We start from the raw sequence: 24,135 nt of genomic DNA on the forward strand, positions 1-24,135 counted from the left end.
TGAAAATAGCATATTTCGGATAAAGTTTTAACTTACTTGAAATTGTGAAGAGAAAGCCTACTGAATTCTGATTTACTATTTACACTTTATAGGACACGTGGATTATAATTTCGAATGTTTTAGTAGCATCATTTTAGCAACGGGAGTTTTCTATACCGTTCTGAAAGGAAAAATGTACTATAATTCATTAATTTTCTTGTAATCAGTAATTAATTATAAATTTGTAAACAATACTGGTCTAAGAATAAAACTAGATTTTTTTTTACAAAAGTAACAATTTTTTTTACAGAAGTAACAAAGATATTTATTATTATTCTGAAATTTAAAATTTAACTTACAAGCAATAATGAATAAGGGCTATGGTAAACAATTTAGAACATTCATCCGCTCGGGTAACCAGAACTTCAAAGAGTATTTTACCGCAAAGACGTTTGTGCAGTTCACTGACCTTACCAAGAGCATTTTACGCTTTGGCTGTTCGAATGCGTCGCTGTGTACATAGAAATTATGCACTGGATTTGATTACAGTCCAAGGGACTCAATAAAAACTGCGGTTATTTCATAATAAAATTATCTTCTTTTGTTTTCTGTTTCAAAACAATCGCTAAGTTAGGATTTTAAATATTACAGCGTTTTATATTACACCTCACTTACCCAGGCGAATATAACGCTGTTCCTTAGAGCTAAGTAGATTTATTATTCATGATGGTATAGCCTACCCACGCATTCTTATTGTTTAGAATAGCTTATATAATATTAACGATGCGAAGTGAGTCACTGATAAAACACTAGACGACTAGACTCGCATTCGGAAAGTCCCGAGTTCAAATCCCGAAGTCAATTTGATCGTGGCTTGCAGTATTATCCTCCGTCATAAATAACTGGAAATCTAGTTCAGAATGACAAATTCTGTATTGATTCTCACTTTCACTAGAAACAAAGACACAGATATTGATTCCCAAAATCTGAATAGGTAGTTGTGCACGGTGGACATATCTGCAGACCCTTCAGGTATGACCAATATATGACAATACGAGAATGGCGGTTCATGAAATGTAACTCCGAGTACATAATACCGGTAGATGTGTTGACGTGTCTGCTGACTGTCCGATAGATGGCAGCAAAATAGAAAATGAATCTGACAACAATATACAATTTCCAACAGACATTCGCGATATCACCTCGCAGTTAAAGGCGCTATAAATAAAACCTTAAAAAAGAAAGTTTTGTCACAAAACGTCTGAATTATATTTGAAATCATCAAAGCATTCAAGTGATTATCAGTTGGTTCAGTTTCCTTGTTTCTTATTTTGGTAGACAATGGAGCAAATTTGATATATGATATGATGTGATATGATATGATATGATATGATATGATATGATATGATATGATATGATATGATATGATATGATATGATACGATACGATACGATACGATACGATACGATACGATATTATATATAATATATATATACATATATATGATATGCATTATAGGTGGAAGTAAAGAAAAGCCCACGTGAATTTGGGCGACTTGTATGGACCCATTGTACTACTTTCAAATTTCGACACGAAGTATAAATGGTATAAAATATTGTCAGCAATCCTCTATCAGAGACAAAATTTTTACGTACCTTACATCTACGTCATGGATGGATATCCCACCTTTGTTTCCCCTCCGGATGAAACCGTGAAAAGAAGTTTATCACCCGTTAAGAACCATTGCGTTAGACAGGGTTTGTTTTCCCGAATTTCGATTCAGACGGCTACTGCGGTAATCGCTAGAATCTTAGACGACCTAGCACAAGTTTAATTTATGATCAGTTATATCTTTACAAGAAATTATGTTTGAAGTTACTTTGGAATATAGGAGCCTAAAGAGAAACATAATATAAATTTAATGTAATATAATGCCGAAATTTAGTACTCCGCAAGATTTGAAATATAATTAGGCACTAGTTCGTAATACTACGTAAAATTGCAGTATAATTACTCCTTGAAAATACTGAAGTATTTACTCAGTTAAAGCTATTTTAAGACTTAACTTGTATTTTTATGAGAACATAATTCGAAATATTACGCTAAAATATATGCAAATAAGTTATGTTACGTTATTTCACAAAAAGAAGGTAATCGTTCGTTTTATTCACACCTAATGTTACTTTAAAATTGTTTAGAAGCGATATAAATATAAAAAAATATCAGCAATGTATGACGATAATCTGAGTGCATTACTTGCTTGTCAAATAACCAGCAGCATTGTGAAAGTACATCAATGCAGGGCAAGTTGCAAAAATATATGTTAAATATATTCCGTTCACAACTCCGGGAATCGATAAACAGACTGCTTATACGGAAACCATGTTCGCTATCCACGGAGCGAAGGCATAGTGTTATTGATTTGTGTATAAATGGATTAATAAATGTACGAGAGGTTATAAGATGAGTGATATTAACTCCAAATTTACAGTTTCATTTACGTTGGCCTATTCAGAGTGGAAATGAAATAATCCTGCAAATTGAAAGTGACGATAGGATACACTTAAATGAATAGAAAACCTATATTACGTTTTATGATTCAATGAAAATTAAGTTGAAAGTTTCAGCAGTCTAACAACATCGCCGCTAACACATTGCTGTTTCTTATCGTAATACAGATGTAAGAGGTCAACGAACTCAGGTCTGTCTCCCTAGACGAACCTCTCCCTCTCAACGTTGCAATCTGTTCACATCGCTGGAAATTAGTAGTTTTAAAATTAAATTTACACGAAAACCGTCCACGCTATTGAAATACGCCAGAGGGATAAATTATTCGCTATTAAATTTCCTATCGATATGGACAAAACTCACGATTTTACTCCCAGTAGTTACCGAATAAGAGGGTGTTAAACATTTGGGGAAAAAATTCTGAGAAAACTATGAACTTCCCACCAATATGGTATTACACTTTTTTGTTGCATACAAAATGAGCTATTGGCTTTGAAATTCTGCAGGGCTATTTCATTTCCACTCTGAATATTTCGTAATAACTTTTATGTTTTCCTTTGGTATGATGACATTACACACGATGACTGTCACTAACAGATAGGTCGGCCTTATAGGCTTTGACGTTAACAACTTTTGTCAGGTTTACTACGCTGCCATCTAGTTGTTACATAAGGAGTCACGTCATAATTCCCATTTGAATTGCATTAGCGACTGTACTGCCATCTCGTGTTCGTTTACGCCGGACGGGTGGCGATCCTGGCGGTTGTTCACTTCAAAGTGCTGCCGATTTTAACATAGCGATGAGTTATCTGTTACATATATGATCTAGGCCAGAGTTGGGCAGAATTATGCACTCTGTGCTTGCACGGTGTACTACGAGAGAAGTGTGCTTATAGAGTGCACGAAAACCAGTTTATTCAAGTTGCGGTACATACTGTATGTTTCAAAAGAAAATGTTATTCTGCCAAACTAAATAAGAACACAAAGTAATGAAACACTTCCTTAAACACAAAACAAAACATTTCTTTGCACATTAATTCATATTACTCAATTTCTCAAGATTTGGAGAAACTGTATTAGCACAAGCTGTGCGAAGAACTGCCGTTAAAAGTCCATCATTTCTTGCTTGACATTTGTTTATTTTCGTAATAGAAAATAACTGTTCACATCTATAAGTGAAACCAAATAAACACAAAATTTTCTCACACAGCTTATGCATATTGGGAAAGCGTCCTCTTCGGAATCCGTCATAAAACTGCATAAGACTCGACCTTGAATCATATTTCGCTCGCATCTCTCGATCACATCGCAGGTCAATCAATTCACACTATAATGAAGGGGGGACGTTATCAATAATCAGTTGGAATCAGAACATGTAGCAAAAATACGCAAATCTATTTCCAGGCAATCTAAATCGTGGAAACTTGATGTAAATTCCTCTAATAGACCGGATAGAATACATGCGTACATTTGGAAATTTTCATTCAAAATTCTATGCCAGGGATGTCAAAGCGCCTGCACTGGGTGCTCTCAAGAACCTGCAAAACATTTCCTTAAGATCGATAATTGCACTTTATCTAGCTGAAAAGTGAACATTGTTGGATTTGTATTGCTTGTAGTATCAGCACGTAATGCAGGCGATTTAACATCCCTGTTCTATGCGCTTGGATAAGGATGGGAAATGATATATTTCGCCCTTTTGCAATTTCTCCTTAAAAGCTGCAATTCTATCTGCAAATTGTTTATTAAGAATTTCTTTTCCCTGAAGTCCTAAATTTAGCTCATTTAAAAGCTGTAAGATCCGTTATAGCTGCTGGCACACTACAGCACTTGGAATTCCCCGTGCGCACGGAGGGCAAATGCACTCAAATGCCCATCGCTGATCTAGGCTGTCACGTAGGGAATATAAAAAAAATAATTATTTCCTTGAAGGCTTATCTATTCAGGAACGTCTTCTGAAATTACGTTCTGTGTGAATATTTCCTTCAATTTAAAATGCTACGTCGTAAAATTCTCGTACTTTCCGTTGATAGAAATAACAGAATCTGACTGTATAGTGCATGACGTTTGAACGTTCCACGGCTGTTATTAAGTAAACAATCCCTCCAGAGGCAGTCCATCTGCCACATTGGTATCGGTGGAACAATTTGGGATTGTGGGGTGTTCAAGTCAATATCTGGCCTTCTGATGGGCAGACTTCCTCCTACAGTCTTCTTATTTTTTTCTCCTTCCCTTTTCCTTCCCTCGGAAATCACTCAGAAAGCTATTATGGAAATCAGTGTAAGATATATAGAACACTGCCTAATGGGTGTCCAGTGATGGCTTGCCCTCTGCACACGTGTTCTGAACAGGTGGCGCCCTCCCGCCCGGCACACGTCGTGTCACTCTGTGGTACTTTTGATTTGTTACACAAAATTGTAAAATGATGGCCATAAAATAAGAGTGAGTTCTTCTCGGCGAAATATGCTGCTGAGACATTACACTCAATTCCGCTTTTGTATTACTCTACTCGTATGTTTAGCATTTTATTTAACGACGCGTTTGACTATGAACGTAAAACCTACACAACAGGTAGTGGGAAAGTACTCATGTCCTCTTTGCGATTATAACTCTATCTGCCATTATCATGCTGAGACGTTATGGATTGGCAATTAATAATAATAATAATAATAATAATAATAATAATAATAATAGTTTTATTTTCCCTGGCAGAGTTAAGGCCATCAGGTCTTCTCTTCCACTCAATCAAGATCAAATCACATACAGAAAAATACAGGGACATCATTTTATTTTTACTAACATGTTCAATATTAACCTGGCTATACCTTTGAATTAATGATTGAGACCCGGAAACACCGTTTGCTACCTCCTTCCACGACTGGAGTTCGATGATACTGGCGTAAATAAAAACAAATCACTTTACTAGGCACAGCAGGGAAGAAAAGTAGTTCATCCATTTACGGAAATTAGGAAATATCGCGATTTTGAGTGTGATAATTTTCATTAGGTTTTGTTTAATCAAAATACAGGACAGTATTAACAATAAGTATTTTTACTTACGAACTGAGTTATCCATGCGAACGTATTCATTATGCAGTGTATATTATACTCTCTACAGCACATTAGCGTACGATATAGAGAATGAAGTTAAAATGAAAAATAATCATAATATGGATATTTAAACACATTTTTGAAAATGGTGGCCGTTCATTTCGATACAGGCTTCAGTTCTTTTGTGCCTATTATCGCACTATAGACTATTGCATCTAATTCCAATTACCAGTTTCGTCCTTCATACTTAGTAACTCATGTTGAAATAATTCTGTACCTACTCTATAAAAGAGTATCTTACGTACTGTAAATTCAGTCTTCACTTCTCCCGACCCGCACAGATAAAATTACTCAGACATGCTATCTACTGGCCGTCCAAGTGGTTATGTCGCAGGATCGTAGAAAGGGGGGGGGGAGTCACGTGATATTTAATTACTTAACGAGGCCCTTTTATTTAAGTTATTTTAAACAGTTGCATAATATCACGTAGACGTCCAATTAATTCCTAACAGAAATTAATGTTTTCAGAAAAGAACTAAGAAAGCTCAGCCACTAGTCTTTACAGTGGAGCGAGCAGAAGCAAGTGGGGGAAATCGGGATGCGACGTAGGCAAACGGACGACAGTACCTGTGCGAAAATATGATTCAATATTGGAAGTTTTCGTCACTGGAGAACGCGAACATATTTCTGAAACGTACTATAATCACTAACTCAGTACTGCGGCATTGGTTCTGTCTGGAGGACAGCTGGAACTTCGTTAGTAGAAGGGGTGGGAGTGAAGTACATTCAAAAATTCAGGTACAATAAAAGTTGAAGTAAAAATAAAATGATATCCCTGTACATACCAGCATACAATTACGGAGTTGTTTTGATAGAATGACTATCCTGAAAATTACCTTAGGGCGAACAAATCAGGTCCGGCAAGTTTACCTACTACTCGGTTTTTCACTGTCACTATAGTAGTATAGCTTCATTATTGCCCTATTCCACGTAAACTCTATAGACCTACCTGAAACAACAGGCTACGTTATAAAGAAGGAATAGTATTAGAGACACCGATTTTTTGACCCGTACGAAATATGTGATCACAGACACTTCTGCCGATTTCTTCCTCATATGTAACGTGATGAATAATTTTCAAATTGGTTTTTTGCTTCTCTAATGCAGCTGATCATTTCTTTGATATGAATGATTAATTACACAGAAGTCATAAAATTTGGGACAGTTACTCTGAAGAATAGATTTTGTTTAAGAACTGCTTTCTTTGTTAAAAGCATTCGGATTAATTTTAATCAGTTCTTCTTTAGTAGGCCTAATTGATGTAAATAATTTAAATCACAAGATTACCATAATAAATAGTCCATTCCCACACCAATTGGTTATGTAGGTTGTTGTTGTTTAGTCAATTGTCCGAAGACAGGTCAGATACCAACAAGGCATCACTTATGAGGCAACTAGGCCAGAAGATAATGGGGGTAGGGTGCCAGTTTCTTTCCCCCTTCATTGCATACATCGCCGAATAGCTACATGTTACACTAATCAGATGTCAGATGCTTACAAACAATTGTTCTTCCTTTGACACATATCGTCAAGTGAGATGTAGTGCCTGATAATATATGTACTTATCAGCCAGAACCTCAATCAGAAGTGTGGTTATGTATAAAGAGTTGAAATATTTATCTAAGCCAAATTGTTAAATATTGAAAGTTTCCCTTTCATAAAGTCACTTTGTGATCCCGTAGGTCATGCGAACTAATTGCAAGGATAAGGTGATATAAAGCCATAAATAGCAGCGATGAACTTCGTTACAATACAGTGCGTGCCACAATAAAACTTGAAAAAAAAATCATAGAATTGTATGAGATGCCAGGACAATACAATAAATCTGAGGAAGGATCCAACGGCGGCAACCAACAATTTTGCGCCTTTGGATGTTATATCGAAGGAACTGATAAACGTGTAATATATTATGTGTGGTGTATGCGACTACAATTTTAGTTGGTGGTCAGTAGTAAACTTGTAATGTTTGGGACCGATTACAAATGTTGACTGCAGCATGGTAAATAGGCCGGAGACGTGAGCTAGTACGAGGACATTGACTTTGTTCTGCAATCGATTACGGGAATAACAATGTGAACATAAACAAATCTGGACAGCTCTAAAAGTAAATATAAGCTACATAACATTACAAACATATATTTTTACCTACCTTTCGTTATGTGCAGAAGAATTATCACAGAAGTATTCGTGGATTTGAGTTTCCTCCTTTCCTTCAGGATCCGTACAATTACAATACACAACTTCTCACATCTTCAGTGCCTCACCAAATTCCGCTGCAAAAATATACGACTGAGAACCTTTAGCTTTCGGCACTATTATTCAGCAGGTACACTGTTTACGCGTGCTACAGTAGTGACTGGCGAACGGACAGTAAACTTGAAGTCACCGTAACGCACCCTATCGGTCCCTAGTAATCAGGCTGGGCTTCCTATACCTGAAGAAAACAATCCTGAATCGTCGAGTAAGGTGATTGTGGTGGCCTTGGACAACTGTTGTATATCATTTTAGACAGATGTTGAGGGACTGCCTATATGCAGGCGCCGCCGAAAGGACGCCAATGATGTTTCAGTGGCACGAAAATCGATCATTTTGTCAAATGTTCAAATATTATTTCGACACTCCCAACAGCTCTATAAAGTTGCAAACGTTTGTTCTGTTACGCCTTAAATATTATGTAGATTAAAATCATTTCATATTTTAAAATGTAGTAAATATGTGTTATACAGGGACATCACTTTATTTTTACCAACATTTTTAACATTAACCTGGCTATACTCGGAAACACTGTTTCCCCCTTCCATTACAGGAGTTTGATGTTACTAGTGCAATATGTAAACAAATCATTTTACTAGGTATAGGAGGAGAGAAAAGTAGTGTATCCATTTATGTTGTAGGGAAATACGATATTACGATTTTCAGTTTGATCATCACTTTAACGGAATTTATCAAAATACAGTAGAGTAGTAACATTTTTTTTTTCAAAAACACAACTTTTCAGGCGGCTATGCTCGTTATGTAATGTCTACTTTATTTAGCATATTAATTATTGATGTTATCATACAATATAGAGAGTGCATTTAAATTGAGGGGGTCATAAGTAACGGGCTGTAAGTGCACTTAAGTTACTTTTGAGAAAATGGGGTTTAAATATTTAAGCTTTCGTAAAATCGGTGAAATTTTTTATTTAAATTTTGATGTGTGATGCGATTAAAATATCCCTTTGCCACTAAAATTTTAGATACTTTTGCTTACACTGGATGCACTTAACTCATGTTATTACAAATGTCACTAGCATTCCTTTGCTTCTAGCCACCTCAATTGAAAAAAAGCTAATCTGAATTTTTAAACAAGTTGCTGAAAATGGTTGCCGTTCATTACAATGCAGGCTTCAATTCAGTACGTATATTATTAAAAACATTTTGAAGCATATTCTCTGAAATTGAATTTATCGTTTCTTGAATATAATTTTTTAGTACGAGGTTCTTTCTTCTATAGAAAACGCAATCATATTTATGAAACACACTATACACTGCAGTGTTTACTTCACTGCTTGAAGACTTCGAATGCAACAGCGGCCGTAAGTTTGTGTGTCTGACGGGAGCAAGGACATTAGTGAAGGGGTGAGAGTTAAGTACATTCAGAAATGCAGGTACAATAAAAATGCAAGTAAAAATAAAATGATGTCCCTGTACAACATAACGGAAGCAATAGACCCTATTGATTTTTATCGTATAGATCGACCTGATCGATGAATTGAAACTTACACTGAGAACATAAGTTTTGATATAGGCCTCATTTATTATGAACCTATTAGTGTAACACACTTTGTGCGCTCGGGCGTGTGGTTAGGTTGATTTGGTTAGAATTTTTCTAGGATTTCCCAACTGTTAAGTGAATGTCAGGTAATCTACGGCGAATCCATGATCTCATGACGAAAAAAAATTAATCTATCAACAAATTTCACCGACACTAGATAACGTGGGCGTAAATCTCACTAGACCCTTCTGAGATCGAAAATGGTATGCCTATTTTTCAGTGAGAATGCATCAGCTGATGAAGCGACTACAGTCTACGAAATTATGAGAACTGTTTAAAAAAAATAACAGTTAAACTAGTGTAATATTTATTTCCATATCTGGGGAAGAAAATAGTGGTCTAACATAAAAGTATTATAGCTTAAAGTGGAATTGTATATGTGAAGCTGCTTGTGAAACCCCACCTTAAGTCAGCAAATATCAATTTTCTGTTTTTTTTTTTTTACTGTATTGGAAAGAGGAGAAAATGCTGAACATTTTTAACAAAATATTACATTTTTATTGAATTCTGAATACTTCACCTTTAAGATACACATTTTGAGTAAATTGTATTTAAAGTTTAACTTGCAAAATTGGATGCTAATATAACATGTTTCGATATCGTTGGCATCATTGGAGCTGTATTTTATACGTAGTTCATGAAACAATCTAACAGAACTCAAAATCGAATTCTTTGTCCTGATTTGTTTTATTTTGCTGTACTGAAAAATTATGTCTGTCGATTTAAGGTGGGGTTTTCCAGGAAGCCTCACATATTATATGAAAATTGAGATAGGATATAAATATCTTTTAAATTGGAAGAAATTGAGAAATAATACCTCTGAGGATGACGCGATCCTTCAAGGGCCCTCTCTCCATATTTTGAGAAACCTTGCTGTAGGCTTCGATAGACAGCTTTGTAAAATTTTGTGAATTACATGCCAGTTTGTCATCAAATAATTAGGCCTACCGTAAAAATCTAATCTGTGTTATCTTTCCTTGTAATATTGCATTGTACTAATTTGTGACCTTTTCTTTGGCAGTCCATTTAAAATAACACAATCTAATTGAAGTAGAATTATTGATAACATTAGAATTGTATGTTCAGTGGCCCGGTTGTTGCATTTTTATCTGATGAATTCTCACCGGAAGAACACACTTGACATGTGAATTTCCGGTGCACAAAAGTAACCACGACACAGATTTTGTCTTAGTACTCAATTTCTTAAGAATCTGTCAGTTCATCGTTACTTAATTATCAACTTAAAATATAGAATTAGCTACTTTAAGAGTCTCGAAAACAGAAAAAAAGAACGAAATGTATTGGGAATTCGTAGGTCGCGCATCGGAGGAGAATAGGACGACGATGGCTCTGCTACAGAAGTTCAAATACAGGGATTCGATTAATTGTTTTGATTCTAAAAATCTAAAAATTGAATTGTGTTTGATGTGTTTTGTCTCGGGTAACTTTACCCCAAAATACTTCCCTCTTAAAGATAAGCCTACCATAATTTAGGTAGGCCTACTATGAGAAACTTCCGTTTTTGTTTAAATCCTTATTTAAAATATGTGGAATGATTATTTAGATAGTGGGATGAATACATTACAATCTTAAGAAAGAGATATAACTTATGGCATATGATTTGAAAATATGAAGTTAGATTCTCTGTAAAACATTGGACCCACTCCCTCAGATGGAAGTGGGTATGTAATTATAGTTGGAGCCAGTAAAGCGCTAACTGAGGAAGTACAGAAATAGAGTGACATGGGAAGTTAAAATAACCAGCAACACAGAACTTTTATGTGCAATAAAATTCTCAGAGGCTATATAGGGTAATGAACCCCGCTTCTTTTGGTGGGAATCCGACCGAATTGGAGTTAGTACTGCTAGTTAGAATATAGGAATATAATAATCAATATCAGCTGGCAGTCTGCGAAGGAAGGTAGTAGAACAAGGAAATACATCACTTGTCACAGCACGCAAGAATTAGTAAGCTGATAGTTAAATAATCGATGAATATCGAGATCGAAACCCGAATTCTTTGTTGGAAATCCTTCACGGCCCCACGACTAGCACGATTTTATCAAAAATCAAAATATAATTATGATGACTGATTATTCCGAAAGAAGAGCAGTGGCTCGCCACTCTCAGCACGCAAGGCGTTGCAAGTTGATGTAGCGTTGTTAAATAATCCATGAGTGTACTGGCTGCCCTTGTTCCCGGCTCCCTTCGCGTGCTCAGCGGCACTCATTCTGCTTCCTTGCTGTAGTGTGAAACTTTAGCCATTGCCCTCTTCTCATAACGAGCAGCCGGGAAAAATACGTACGAGTAGGTCTAATGGGAAAGTAGATTACTTTCTTCCCGTAATTCCATTTCCGGACCAAGATTAATTGGTAGACTTTACTTACATCCCTTTATTTTACGTGAAAATCAATAGAATGTCTTGTATTCTACGTAGAATGTATGTAAGCTTACATATGGTAACAGAACGATCACTTCAACATGTTATTCTTTAGTGTCGAAACTGAGTTTCGTCTGAAATCAATTTACTCGAATGAATTCATAATAATGAGACATATAACAACAAGAGACATGTAAAATATGAAATTTAATTTAATTTAATATTTGATGTTCTAAACCATCCCTGTTAGTGGTTTGGGAACAAAGATTTCCACGAGTCACGATGTGTAAAATACAATTAACGCCAACGATTTTTCATATTCCATAATATGTTGGTAAAATTTTAATATTTCACATTATGTATAATTTCCCCCACTCCGTTAACATTTCTATAACTACTACCAAACCGGTTTTCCAGTTTAATATTTCACATTCTGTATAATTTCCCCCACTCCATTAACATTTCTATAACTATTACCAAACCGGTTTTCCAGTTTAATAGTTCACATTCTGTATAATTTCCCCCACTCCGTTAACACATCTGTATCTACTACCAAACCGGTTTTCCAGTTGTTATAAGGAGACAACAGAGGTGTTTTCTAGGAAACGATCGAAAGACCAAGCTACTCCGACATCATTCCGGGATACTAATTGTAAGTGAAACCTGCAAATTCTCCGTCAGAACCATTAAATCTCAATGAATTTGTGGAGACAGAACAGAATAAGTGGTTCGTATTTCACCTTTGCTTATTTGTCGAATTCAATGAAAGTCTTTCCAGTGTTGCAATGCTTTACTATACGTGTAAATTAATATTTTAAACGGGCTTCAACCATCTATTTAATTTATATTTTTGCAGCTTCATGGATTTTTCATCGTACAAAACAATATAACCGACGAAAGGTGTAATCCTTTGCCACAAAACATAGTAAAGTCACGTGTAGTTTTGTATCTTGTGTGGAACCCAGATAATATAACTTTTTTGTGTTCAGTTTAAAAATAATTGTTACCTAGTTCTTGCATCCAGGAAAGCATTTGATCATACTAAAAAACTGTTTACATATGCAGATTTATTTGGTAAAATATTAAATATAAGCAAAACTGTTAATCTCTAAAGGTTTATTTTGTAAATAAAGATGTAAACCTGCTGCAAATAGTATAGGAACGAAAATATTTAGGATTTACGTATATATTTATTTATTTTCACATTTTGACAACATTTTCTTCATATTCTGTCGGTCTCTACTTATCACGTAACATCAGTCGATATGCTAGATCGCAAGATATTATGCAACGAGCCTATAATGGTAGTAATTAAGACGCGAGTATGTTTGTTTATGAAACGAGCGCAAGCGAGTTTCATAATTTTCACACGAGCGTCTTAATTACCATTATAGGCAAGTTTCATACGACTTTTTATGCTCGACCATATTTCTAACTTGAAATTATTCATAAGTATTCATGTTATGGTTATGTAAGTAAGGAGCGGAACTGGCCTTCTAAATTGTGAGATGTGCGCAGGCGCGAAAGTATTGATTTTTTTTTCCGAGGCACGAATGTCATTGACCTTGATATAATCTAGAGAATAACATGAACATTAGGCTTGATATAACCTGGAAATTGATTTAGAATTGAAAAACGAGATGAGAAATTGAATTTATTTGAATATTATTTACAATTAACGCTAATTATTATAGTAACAGAACATAACCTTCTGCGACAGTATTGAATTTCCAGCCTCCGTGACTTTTCGCTAATTGTCTTTCGATTGCATATCCGAGAATAATCGATACTTGCGGTTTTATAATGGTACAATGGTGATTTCTCATTGGCTGAACATCTGAATTGTAATGAATAGGTGTACTTTAATGAGGTGCATTAAAGGGCTACTACCAAATGTATAATTACTACATTTCGGCATGGTCGAGCATAAAGTATTTATAAAGAGTAAAAGCATTAAGCTTACACATTTATCACAATACCTTAAAGCAAATGTTCTTAATTTTAATAATGGATGACGAATAAAATCGTTGTAGTCCATCCACTAGGGTACGCAACGAGCATCTTCGATGCAGTGTAAAAGCAACAACGTCCACGAGCTGAAATTCCGCCTAGGACAGGGATGATTGTCTGTTGTCAATTGTGATCATGTGTTGTTCCGCGAGGAGGTCTGCCATCGAGTGGAACTTACGTGATGTGATAAGACAATTACGGGCAGACGTGGTATGTTTTAATTAGACAGTTACCGACAGATGTGGTGTAATTAACATGGCCACAGAAGCCGGCTATTTGTGAACGTTCAGTTTTGATTCAATCCTCATGAGAATACGAAAGAACGAAAGAATTAAGGTTGCTTTTAAATAGATGATGATGATGATGATGTGCCTGTATAGTGTGAGATTAGAATAGGGAAAATAATATATTGTAGTCTAAAACCTGCTGAGATATCGAGAAATATTTGTAAGTATTGTTCGATCATTTTTAAGAAAACATAGTGTAGTCTATTCTTTCACAAAAGAAAAATCTCGCCAATTTTTTTTCAAACAGCTCAGTCCACTACATTTGAAGTTGGAGCAACAATATATACTGTTCAAAATTAGCTTGTCTTAATTTCACTTAATAAGAAATTACTTTAGGTTACATCAAGTGGCTTCAAGATCATTTTCAGTCATATATACCATCATCAGCGCCACCTTTAGTGTACTAAGTCGATTGAGTTATTAAATTATCATATACTAAATTCATTCTTTCAATTTTCTCGACAAAAGCTCTTGCAACGACTACCGTCCAAACAGAGATTGTGTTATTAATTGAGTCTTAGAATTCTGGTGTAGGAATATCAAGTTGTGCGAAAATTCTGTAGATATTTGAACAAATAAAGTATTATATTTCCGCAACGGCTATAATTGGAATCAAATTAGAGTAAAAAAATAATTTTGTGTTATCTTTTAAAATCAAAAACATATTAACCTTTCACAAAAACAAATACAATTTATACTTGCTACTGAACTGACTTGTGGATATGAAGCAAGAACAAAATCCGTTTGATAATTTAGGAGACATCGCTGTTCATAAAGTCACGTTATCTGGTTGAGGTTTTTTCCGGGGTTTTCCCTCAACCCAATATGAGCAAATGCTGGGTAACTTTCGGTGCTGGACCCCGGAATCATTTCACTGGCATTATCACCTTCATCTCATTCAGACGCTAAATAACCTAAGATGTTGATAAAGCGTCGTAAAAAACCTACTAAAAATAAAAAAATAAAGTCACGGACAAAAAATAGCATGCCGAAAATTTTTATTTCCGTCAAAATCTCGGGGAAAAAAAACTTGCAATGTGACACTACTTTCCCTTTATAGCTACTTCGTGCAATAAAAAATTAAAAAGATCAACTTCAGCTCATGGGAATGAGAACACAGATCTCCGACTTTGAAATGGATGCTCTAGTAAGTCTTAAAATTTTCAACAAATCTGTTCGTGATTATTCTTGTATTCCATATCATTACGTAATGTTCATTATTCCTTAAGTACAGTATATGTTACACAAATGTTTTCTATAATTTTGTTGTAATAAATGGATCAATCACTTCGCTGCATTAATTCGAAAGCGAATCTTCTTAAAGCAGTGGTCGTCAGCACTCGCTGAAATATGCAAAGGGTAAGCGGAGCCGTCCCGTGTGCCCCGTCGTGCAACAGGAAGAGTTAGAGAGCATACCCGCTAGCAGCTACGAGTGCACCATGGTACACTGTTTTCTCCGCGGGTAAGAAACGCTAGCTCCAGGGCGCTCTGTGCTGACGACCGGTTTTAAAGGGATTAAGCCTACTTCACTGCAGAATATTTTCCGTAAATGATGTAGAATTTAGCCCACTAATCCTGAGGTTTCCCAGAATAATATCTGCGACATGACTAATGTACTTCTAGGTTAAGTGCCTTAAAGCTGTACCAACATGGATAAATTATACAGAACTTAATTACTTACAAAATGTGAAATTATTATGTCCAGTATTCACCATCGCCAGTTACAAAATATATTACAAGATACTCTAAACATGACATTTTAGAAATCAAATTGCAATACACTGGAATATTTAAGAATTTTCAAAATTCATATTATTCCCTGCTTGTTTGTAGATGTCACTGTCTGATGCTGCTTTTGTTTTAAAATGCTTTGATGTTTAACGATTACTGAATCCGTGTAGAATGCTCATAAGTTTTTTTGATGCTACATTTCTGCATGCTTGAATATGACTGCACGATATTTCCTTGCATGAATAAATTTGTGATATTTACATGCAGTGTGTCATTGTTTAGTGTCTTGTTCACATGTTAAAAATAAGTGTTCTTATTTCTGATGTCAATAACTTGCAGTTGTGCTACATGAAAATAGTTCCTTTTTTGCGCGATCCGTCACAATTACCTGTCATTTCGACTTACACAAAAGGGACTGATAATTAAAATTCATGGAAGGCAGTGAAATAACCATGACATTAACAGAAATTTGTGTGAGTCTAGAAATTATTTTAGTAGCGGTAACAATACTAACACAATAAAATGTCAGATCAAGTAACTTCAGTTTCAGGGATTTAAATATTGGGCAGTATTTGTTGCAATATTAGAACGATCTTTAAAAGATACTGTCTGATTGAAAGAAACAAAAAATTTACGTCTCGGAAAGTATTAATTTTACCCAGTTCCCATTTATGATATTGCAATGGGAATCTCTCAAAGTCTTATCCAGACTCTTTTTCATTTCGAGTAGCAATTGATAACATTCATCCGGACACACTCTATTCTTTATCAGTATATTGATGGTGTTTTTTGTATCTAATAAAAACTCTTTAATAGGTTTATAAGATCATTATGTACAACACTGAAATTTACACTTCTACGAAGGATAAAAGACAAACTGTATAGGGTATATGTAAATTGGTGTCAAATATTTTAGGACGTGTTCCTAACAAAGCATTTAAAAACTTTCATAAAACATCTTCCTAAAAATGCTCAGTTCCACATTTAGTAAGGCATTTTTCCTTAAGTTGACTACTGAAGAATAGCCAACATAAATAATTTTCTTGATCTAACTTTTTTTCTGGTATAGGTCATGAGATTAGTTGTTCTATGTTTCACTGCCATCTTGTTGGTCCCTATTTCTTACATCTGACTGAAGCCAGATATCGCCGGTTTCTCAGAAACGAATTGCACCATTTAGTGGATGATATACTTCTGGTCGTTTTCCGCCGAATGTAGTACCTACATGATGGAGCTTCAGCTCACTTTAGTCTGAGAGTTCATCGTCATTTGAATTGCCGTTTTCCGCAAAGATGGATTGGTCGAGGGGAATCCATTGAATGGCCTGTCCGATCGCCAGATTTAAATCTAATGAATTTTTATCTCTTGGGACTTTTAAAGTCCATAGCTTATGCAATTTATTTACCTAATGTTGACGTTCTGTGAGAGAGAGCGAATCCTAAATGGATTTGAACAAACACGAAACATTCCAAGAGTACGAGAAATCATTGAGTAGACGCTCAGGGGATATATTGACAGTTGAGGTCACCTTGAGCGATTTTTGTAATAAGTTGCTTAGTTTCAATGTACTATGGGCTTGTTTGTTAGCAATAAAGTAGCGTAACTCTGAAGCTAAGCATTTTCAGTACCATGTGTATACGAATGTTTTTCAATGTTTCATTTTTAGGAACACGTCCCCAAAATATTTGATATCAATTTGCATACACCCTGTATTGAGCGTGAAGTAGAGCACAGAAATCTTGTTCAAGAATTTTCGACATAGTTTTCTTGTATTGAGTAGTCAAAAATTAACCGGGAACCTTTCACAGCATCATCGCGTAAATACTGTTACAAAATAGTTACTTGTAAAACGAAGCTGTCGTTATAAATGTTAGATAAAAATTTTCGAGTTAAGAGTGAAATGTTACATTTTAGTAGTACTTGATTGTCTTTACACAGATGTAAGTTGTATCATACAAGCAGATTGGTAACATAATTCACAATTAAAACCAAATCAGCGTCTGCTAACAACTCAATGTTATACCGTCTGATCCAGTAATCCAGGGTGATAAACAATGTCCAAGACAGAGTGCTTATAATTGGATTTAGAGCAGGTGTTTTCAATCTTGTGAAGATTTTCCAAGTTTCGCCACGTTAGGTGAATTCGTAAAAATAAATTGATATGTGTAGGACTACGGCTTCCTCGAAAAGAACAATAACTATACTGTGACCAATCCGTATTTCACAACAGAAATAGTTTCGGTTGTGGCACAACTGCATGTTAGTCAATATTTGTCTAATTATCGTTTCATCTTTTCAGCACTTTAAATTATAACAATTTTCCTTTATGCATACAAGGTTTGGAAATGCAATTTATCTCATTTTAAATTAAAATTCATCTACTGTACACCAATAGGGATCTATGCAATAAACGTTTAGATTAACGTAAACTGAATTATATTTCTTGTTCAAGTAAGTATTCTTTAATGTTATACAAAATGCACAGCGTGTATAATGTTCACAGCTAACTTCTTTGATTTATTGTATCATTGGGTTAATTCAGTTTTGAAGTTCCGTGTCATGAAAAAATGATTTTGAAAAATTGAGGATTATTTCAAACCACTGCTTTTTAAATCTTAATACACAAACCTAAAGAATATTCAACGGAAATGTCTCTTACTGTCTGTTACTTTAAACTGAAAAGTGTTCTGGTATTCACTTTGTGGTTAGTGTATTAGTCATTGAATTTGCACAATTTTTTCTCGGAATTGCGTTAGTAAGAATTTCTATTTGACCAATTCAGACCTGTATAAGAACAACGGCTCGATGCTAAATCAATTTCTCCAGACAGAAATCTGTATAACTTTCAGCCCAAATTTGAGAGAAACGTTTCCCTTAATTGCCATTGTGCCTCTTCCAATTTTCGAAATTACAAATTCAGGTGAGATCAGAGGCCCTTAAACACCTTTATCACAGAAAGTATTATAGATATTCTATTAAAATTTTACTCCTCATTCCTCTTGATCTTAAAAGTGCTCGCCCTTGTTTACTAAATGTAATTTGTGAAATAATAAGCTATGATTTTCTTTGTAATCAAAATTAATTTACCTTAAAGTTCACGCACAACAATATTTTACCCAAATGGTCTGAAACAGCAATCAGTGTAATACTGTAGGTAAGCTGTAAAAATGTCATGCTTCTACCTGTCTTTGTTTCAGAGAAAATGGGACATATGTTGTGAATTTTTAAGTTCCCAGAATTTGAGCGACGGAGTAAACATTAGATATGTTGTGAATTTTTAAGTTTCCAGAATTTGAGCGACGGAGTAAACATTAGAAATACTTAGATTTCAAAGCAAGTAATGCTAAATTTGTTTTGAAAATTCAGAAAAAAAATCGGCCATTATAGTCTTCAACAGTGCCGCCAATTTATGAAACAAATATTCAACTACGAAATACGCCAAACCACAACTATTTTTACCAAAGAGTTTGACATATTTATGTTTTCATGTAACATTGTGGCATGGAAATAAAAAGTAGCTTGGTACATAAAACTTATCAGTAATTAAAAGTAGTTACAATTAGAATTTTTCAATAAATTATATACCAATTACTGCAGAAAATTCCAAATAATGAATTTGGGACAAGTCCAAATTTTGAATTTTTTTAAATTTTATATCTGATCCCACCGTAAACTATTGTTTAAGCACTGTTCATTCATCGTGTTAATAAACATTTAATTTAAAAATGCCCATTAATTAAAATTACACGCGAAAAGGCTTGCTGTATTTAGGGGAGAGTTGGGTAGTATCGGACATCGGGTAATATCGGACAGTGTGTTTCTTTCATCTACCACAGATGGTAGTACTGTCCGCATTTCACGAGAAGATCCGAGCGAGGAATGCAAGTTTTCCCCCCAGTCTTATAACCTACTCCCAACACGGAACCGGCTGGCCATTGACTGAGTTTTGTTTGTCCCAGCCGGCCAATGACATCACCCCCATCCACCTGCTCCTTCAAGATAGATAGATAGATTTATTCGTTCTATAATATTCTTACATTTGCTTTATAGCATGGAATAAAGAACATGTCCAATTCTTATGTTTAACAATAAGATGCAATACATATAAAATGCAAATATGAAATATGTACAGAATTAATACCTTAATAATAGTAATATTTTGCACAATGTAGTATGTTTACCATTTAATAGTATTATAATATTTACACAGTACTGTGAAATGTCAAGATTTCATCTACAGAATAGAAACTGTGAGATATTAAGTATTTTTTTAGTTTTACGCTGAGTTACTGGCTTACCCTCTCCTCTTACCCCGCAAGGACCGTACTCCCATCGCAGGGATCCTCTCGTGAAATTTGGACAGTACCTGAATGACGTGGTTACTTAACTGTATGCGACATCACAGAAACGTAACCATGTCATTCAGGTACTATCATCTGGTTGTAGATGAACGAAACTCACTGTCCGAAATTACCCGATGTCCGATATTACCCAACTCTCCACTAGATTTTGAAAATTGATATGTAATAGTAATTTTTTAAACGTTAAAGTATGTTAGAGATGTTTGTTTATTCATTTAAAACTTTAATGAAATATGTTGTCTTGTTTTTCAGCCTGCAAGAGGAAAGAAGACCCCCAGAACCAACCCGAGCACACGCCCGCGCCCAAGAAGCCCCGATTGGTTTTCACAGACCTGCAGCGCCGTACTCTACAGGCTATTTTTAAGGTGGCCCAAAGCGTTATACGTATTGTTTTGCCTGCAGTCGCCCTCTTTTCTAGAAAGACTATAATCAGAGTAACCGAGAAAGAAAAAAATGATACACATAAATATAAGTTTTATAAAAATTCAACAATGGAACAAGACTCACAGGAAACTTGTTGGGAGTTGAAAACGATGAGATAATGCAGCGGCTCCGTGGAGGAGAAGGTCAGGTCAGGTCACAGAGTTCGGTATCTCCAGCATGTCGCTGAAGAGGCCTTCGGTGAAGAATGTCCTTCCCTATAAAAACAAAGAAACAAAGATATGTCAAGCACTGGACTATTTCGATATCGAAAATTAATTCCGAAATAAGTAACGTAGGTTGCATATATATATAGGTTGAGCACAACTTTTCATTAAAAATAAAGAAGCACAACTCAAGATACTTGGAATTCTCCAAAACTTCATTAAAAGATCGTTTGTAAGAAAGAAAAAAATAAAAGCACCTGAGAGCAGGGGTTTAGAAACGAATGGAAGAGTATCTCACATTATTTTCGAAGGTATTAAATCATTTTATCTCTTAAGTAATGTATGGAAAAATTGTTTGTCTTGAACGTGAAACGTCCCACCAGGTTTTGTTTCTATAATCTACTAGAAGTGAAATTCATGACCAGTTTTCATATTTTTCGTAATTCTGGAATGGATTACATAATACACACATGAATAGAAAAATTGAAGTATATAATGGAACAGTAAGCACAGTGAATATACGAATGTTGACATGCATCCCTAAAGGATATGAATCAATAAAAAATGTGGCCATGGGCGAGAATTAAAATACAAATAAATATACCTCACCGTCTTTACAATGCAGTACAAAAAAAAGTATCGAATTGCCCATTCTATATTTAATTAAATGTAAACCAAACTTTAACCCCTCTTGAAGTGTTGTCAATCAAATTTCAAAACCGAATTTAACAAAAGCGAATTACTTTCATTTAACAACGATTGAAACGTATCTCAGTTGCCTTTAAGCAATATTAAAGGGAAATGTATATTCTATATTCTATTTAGCAACAATTCAAATATATTTCGGTTGAATTTCAGCGTTATCGTGATCTGTTTGTGAGTACTGGAACAGTAATTTTCTGACTAAGTAACCTTTATTGAATATAATATTATTGCAAAGGATAGATCAAAACAAAGTTCACATCGTAAGCAAAGTCTGGATTGGAATAACATAAGAGGAAATGCCAAGACAAAGTTACAAATTCGTATGTTGCACACCAAAACAACGTTGTACGCATTTTTGAAGTTAGTATTCAGTGAATTTAGTTTGATGTAGCGTCATTAAAGTTAATTTCACACACGATTTGGTTTGAAATATGTGGATGTGTAGACGTAATATTCAAAGCAAATCAGAACAAGGGAAAATACGGAGAAATATAATTTTTAATAGAGTATTATACAGATTTCAAAGCAGCGTAACTTCCAATGTCAATATGGAAGTTTTACATTTTCGATGTGGTGCGTGATCAAATTTAATATTCTGAATGTTTTTTTCAGTGTTGATATCTTGAATTTCGGCAAACCGAGTGATGTATATACAGTGAATCAACGTTTGAGTTACTGACCCTTGGTTCAAAAAATAACTACTAGTAATTATTACAAATATTTAACAGCGGTGAAGTAGGATTGATTAATTAATAATTTTAATACTTAATATTTTATGGTAAACATTTAGCTTACATCCTTCCGACTCTAATTCCACGTCAATTCTGAAGGCAAATACAAACTGAAGGAAATGTGTGAAGATTGAATTGTTATGATAGGACACTGACGCTCGAAGAAGATTAGTGGTAAGTTTGTGACGATATTTGATTGTTCAACACGGAAAATATATGGTGTGAAAACATTCAGCCACCCCTTGAATACTTTAGTGAAAATATTTGAGAAATACTTCATATATTGGATACAATAAAATATAACATGATGGACTCTCATATCACAAGGAATATTGCAACGTCGAATATTCAGTTCTAATTTTAGTGAACGCCTCACACAGAAGGAAGACGTTTCAGACGCACAAGATATAAATGTCAATTTAAGTATGTGCCTTAGAAAATCTGTGATTAATTTGTGATACAATAAAGCAGTGCTCTGATAATATAGCTTGAAGTTGGTACCTTGCTACACTTGTCACGTAATTAAGAATTTATTAAATGAGTTGCAAATGCAGAAATGTTTATTGGAAACTCTTAAGCCATGAAGATTAACCTCTTATATGGAAGATGTTGAAACAACGAATTTTCTTTTCCAATAACACTTAACGACAACAATAGTGAATTATAAATAAGAACTCTTATGGAAGAGAGTTCTGGCAAAACGTTCGACTTTGAAGATGTATGTATACTGTACAATATTCAGTACCGTCCAACCAATTCGCTTTATGAAAATGATAACGTCGAATACAAATAATGATTAATTAATTGTTTATTATGTTCGTAATACATTTAAAGTGATGGAAAGAGTGTAAAAAGTGTTTCCTATACATATACATCAGTTAAATTCATCTGTGAGAAGATCAATGATTAATCTCCTAATATTATCTAGTAACCTATTTATGTTTTGACTAAAATAATTGAACAGTGGAAAAATTTACATGAATTTGACTGTAAGCAAAACAGATGTGTCGTTTGGAAACTCAAGAACCTTTGAATTTGTTTATGAATACAGCAAAACTTAAGCGACGTAATAATTTCATTTCCATAAGTATTTAATTCACAAGTCAGAGATATTTTGGAACTCGAAACTCAAGATGCTTGCTGTTTACTAGAAAAAAATAATGCTCCGTTTCATATTTTGTGGTGCAAGTAAGAAGTGACAAATTTTACTTACAAAATTTCTGTAGGAGGATTTTTGAATTGAGAAAACCACTTTTGTTATGATCATCAAACTTAAGTTTATATTGACAATTTGGAAATATGTTCTTAAAAGTAATTTTGTGAAGAGTGAAGATCATAAGTCAAAACCAAAAGCAACAGTGATGTTATTAATTTGAATGAAGAAACAAGACTTTTATATATTTATGAAGTTCTTGTTTTAAATTTAACAAGAACAGAATCGAAGGTGAGGTACGTTCTTCGTAAAATCCAATACAGTATTTTGGCTCCTTTGGAGAAGTGAAGTACACAGAGAAATCACGATATACAGCGTTCACGTCAATATGTAGAGATATGCGCTATCACAACTGACAGTTCCGGTATACGAGAAAGAAAGTAAATATAATTTCAACGCACGCTGTTGTATTCAACAAATGGAATGATTGAATGTTTCCGTTTCGTTGGCAATTCAAATCAATTCACATCAAATCAATAGACATGTTGGTTCGCTGTAAGTGTTCCACACTAATAAACACTTGAATAATACAGAAAACAGAGAATGGACAATTTGCCGTCACTTGGATCCAGTTTTAATAAATTTGTTCCAATACAATAAAGTCCGTACATTTACAGAATAGTTTGGAAAAAGCCTCTGGTTTTGTTCTCAAAATATACACTCTAAAGTACACTGTGATATTTAAGTTAAAGTTCCGATTTCATCAAGTAGCAATT

General features: G+C 34.6%; 1 protein-coding gene across 2 annotated transcripts in view; it reads left to right on the top strand.

Moving 5' to 3' along the window:
* Nucleotides 1–24,135, top strand: part of LOC138708152 (homeobox protein onecut-like) — a 62,144-nt gene that overhangs the window by 20,292 nt on the left and 17,717 nt on the right. For both annotated transcript variants that reach the window (XM_069838406.1, XM_069838405.1), the window contains one exon: nt 20,436–20,548. The gene's annotated coding sequence lies outside the window, so the exon portion shown is untranslated. The remainder of the gene's footprint in view (nt 1–20,435; nt 20,549–24,135) is intronic.

The sequence above is a fragment of the Periplaneta americana genome, chromosome 10, assembly GCF_040183065.1.
Source record: "Periplaneta americana isolate PAMFEO1 chromosome 10, P.americana_PAMFEO1_priV1, whole genome shotgun sequence".
NCBI lineage: Eukaryota > Metazoa > Arthropoda > Insecta > Blattodea > Blattidae > Periplaneta > Periplaneta americana.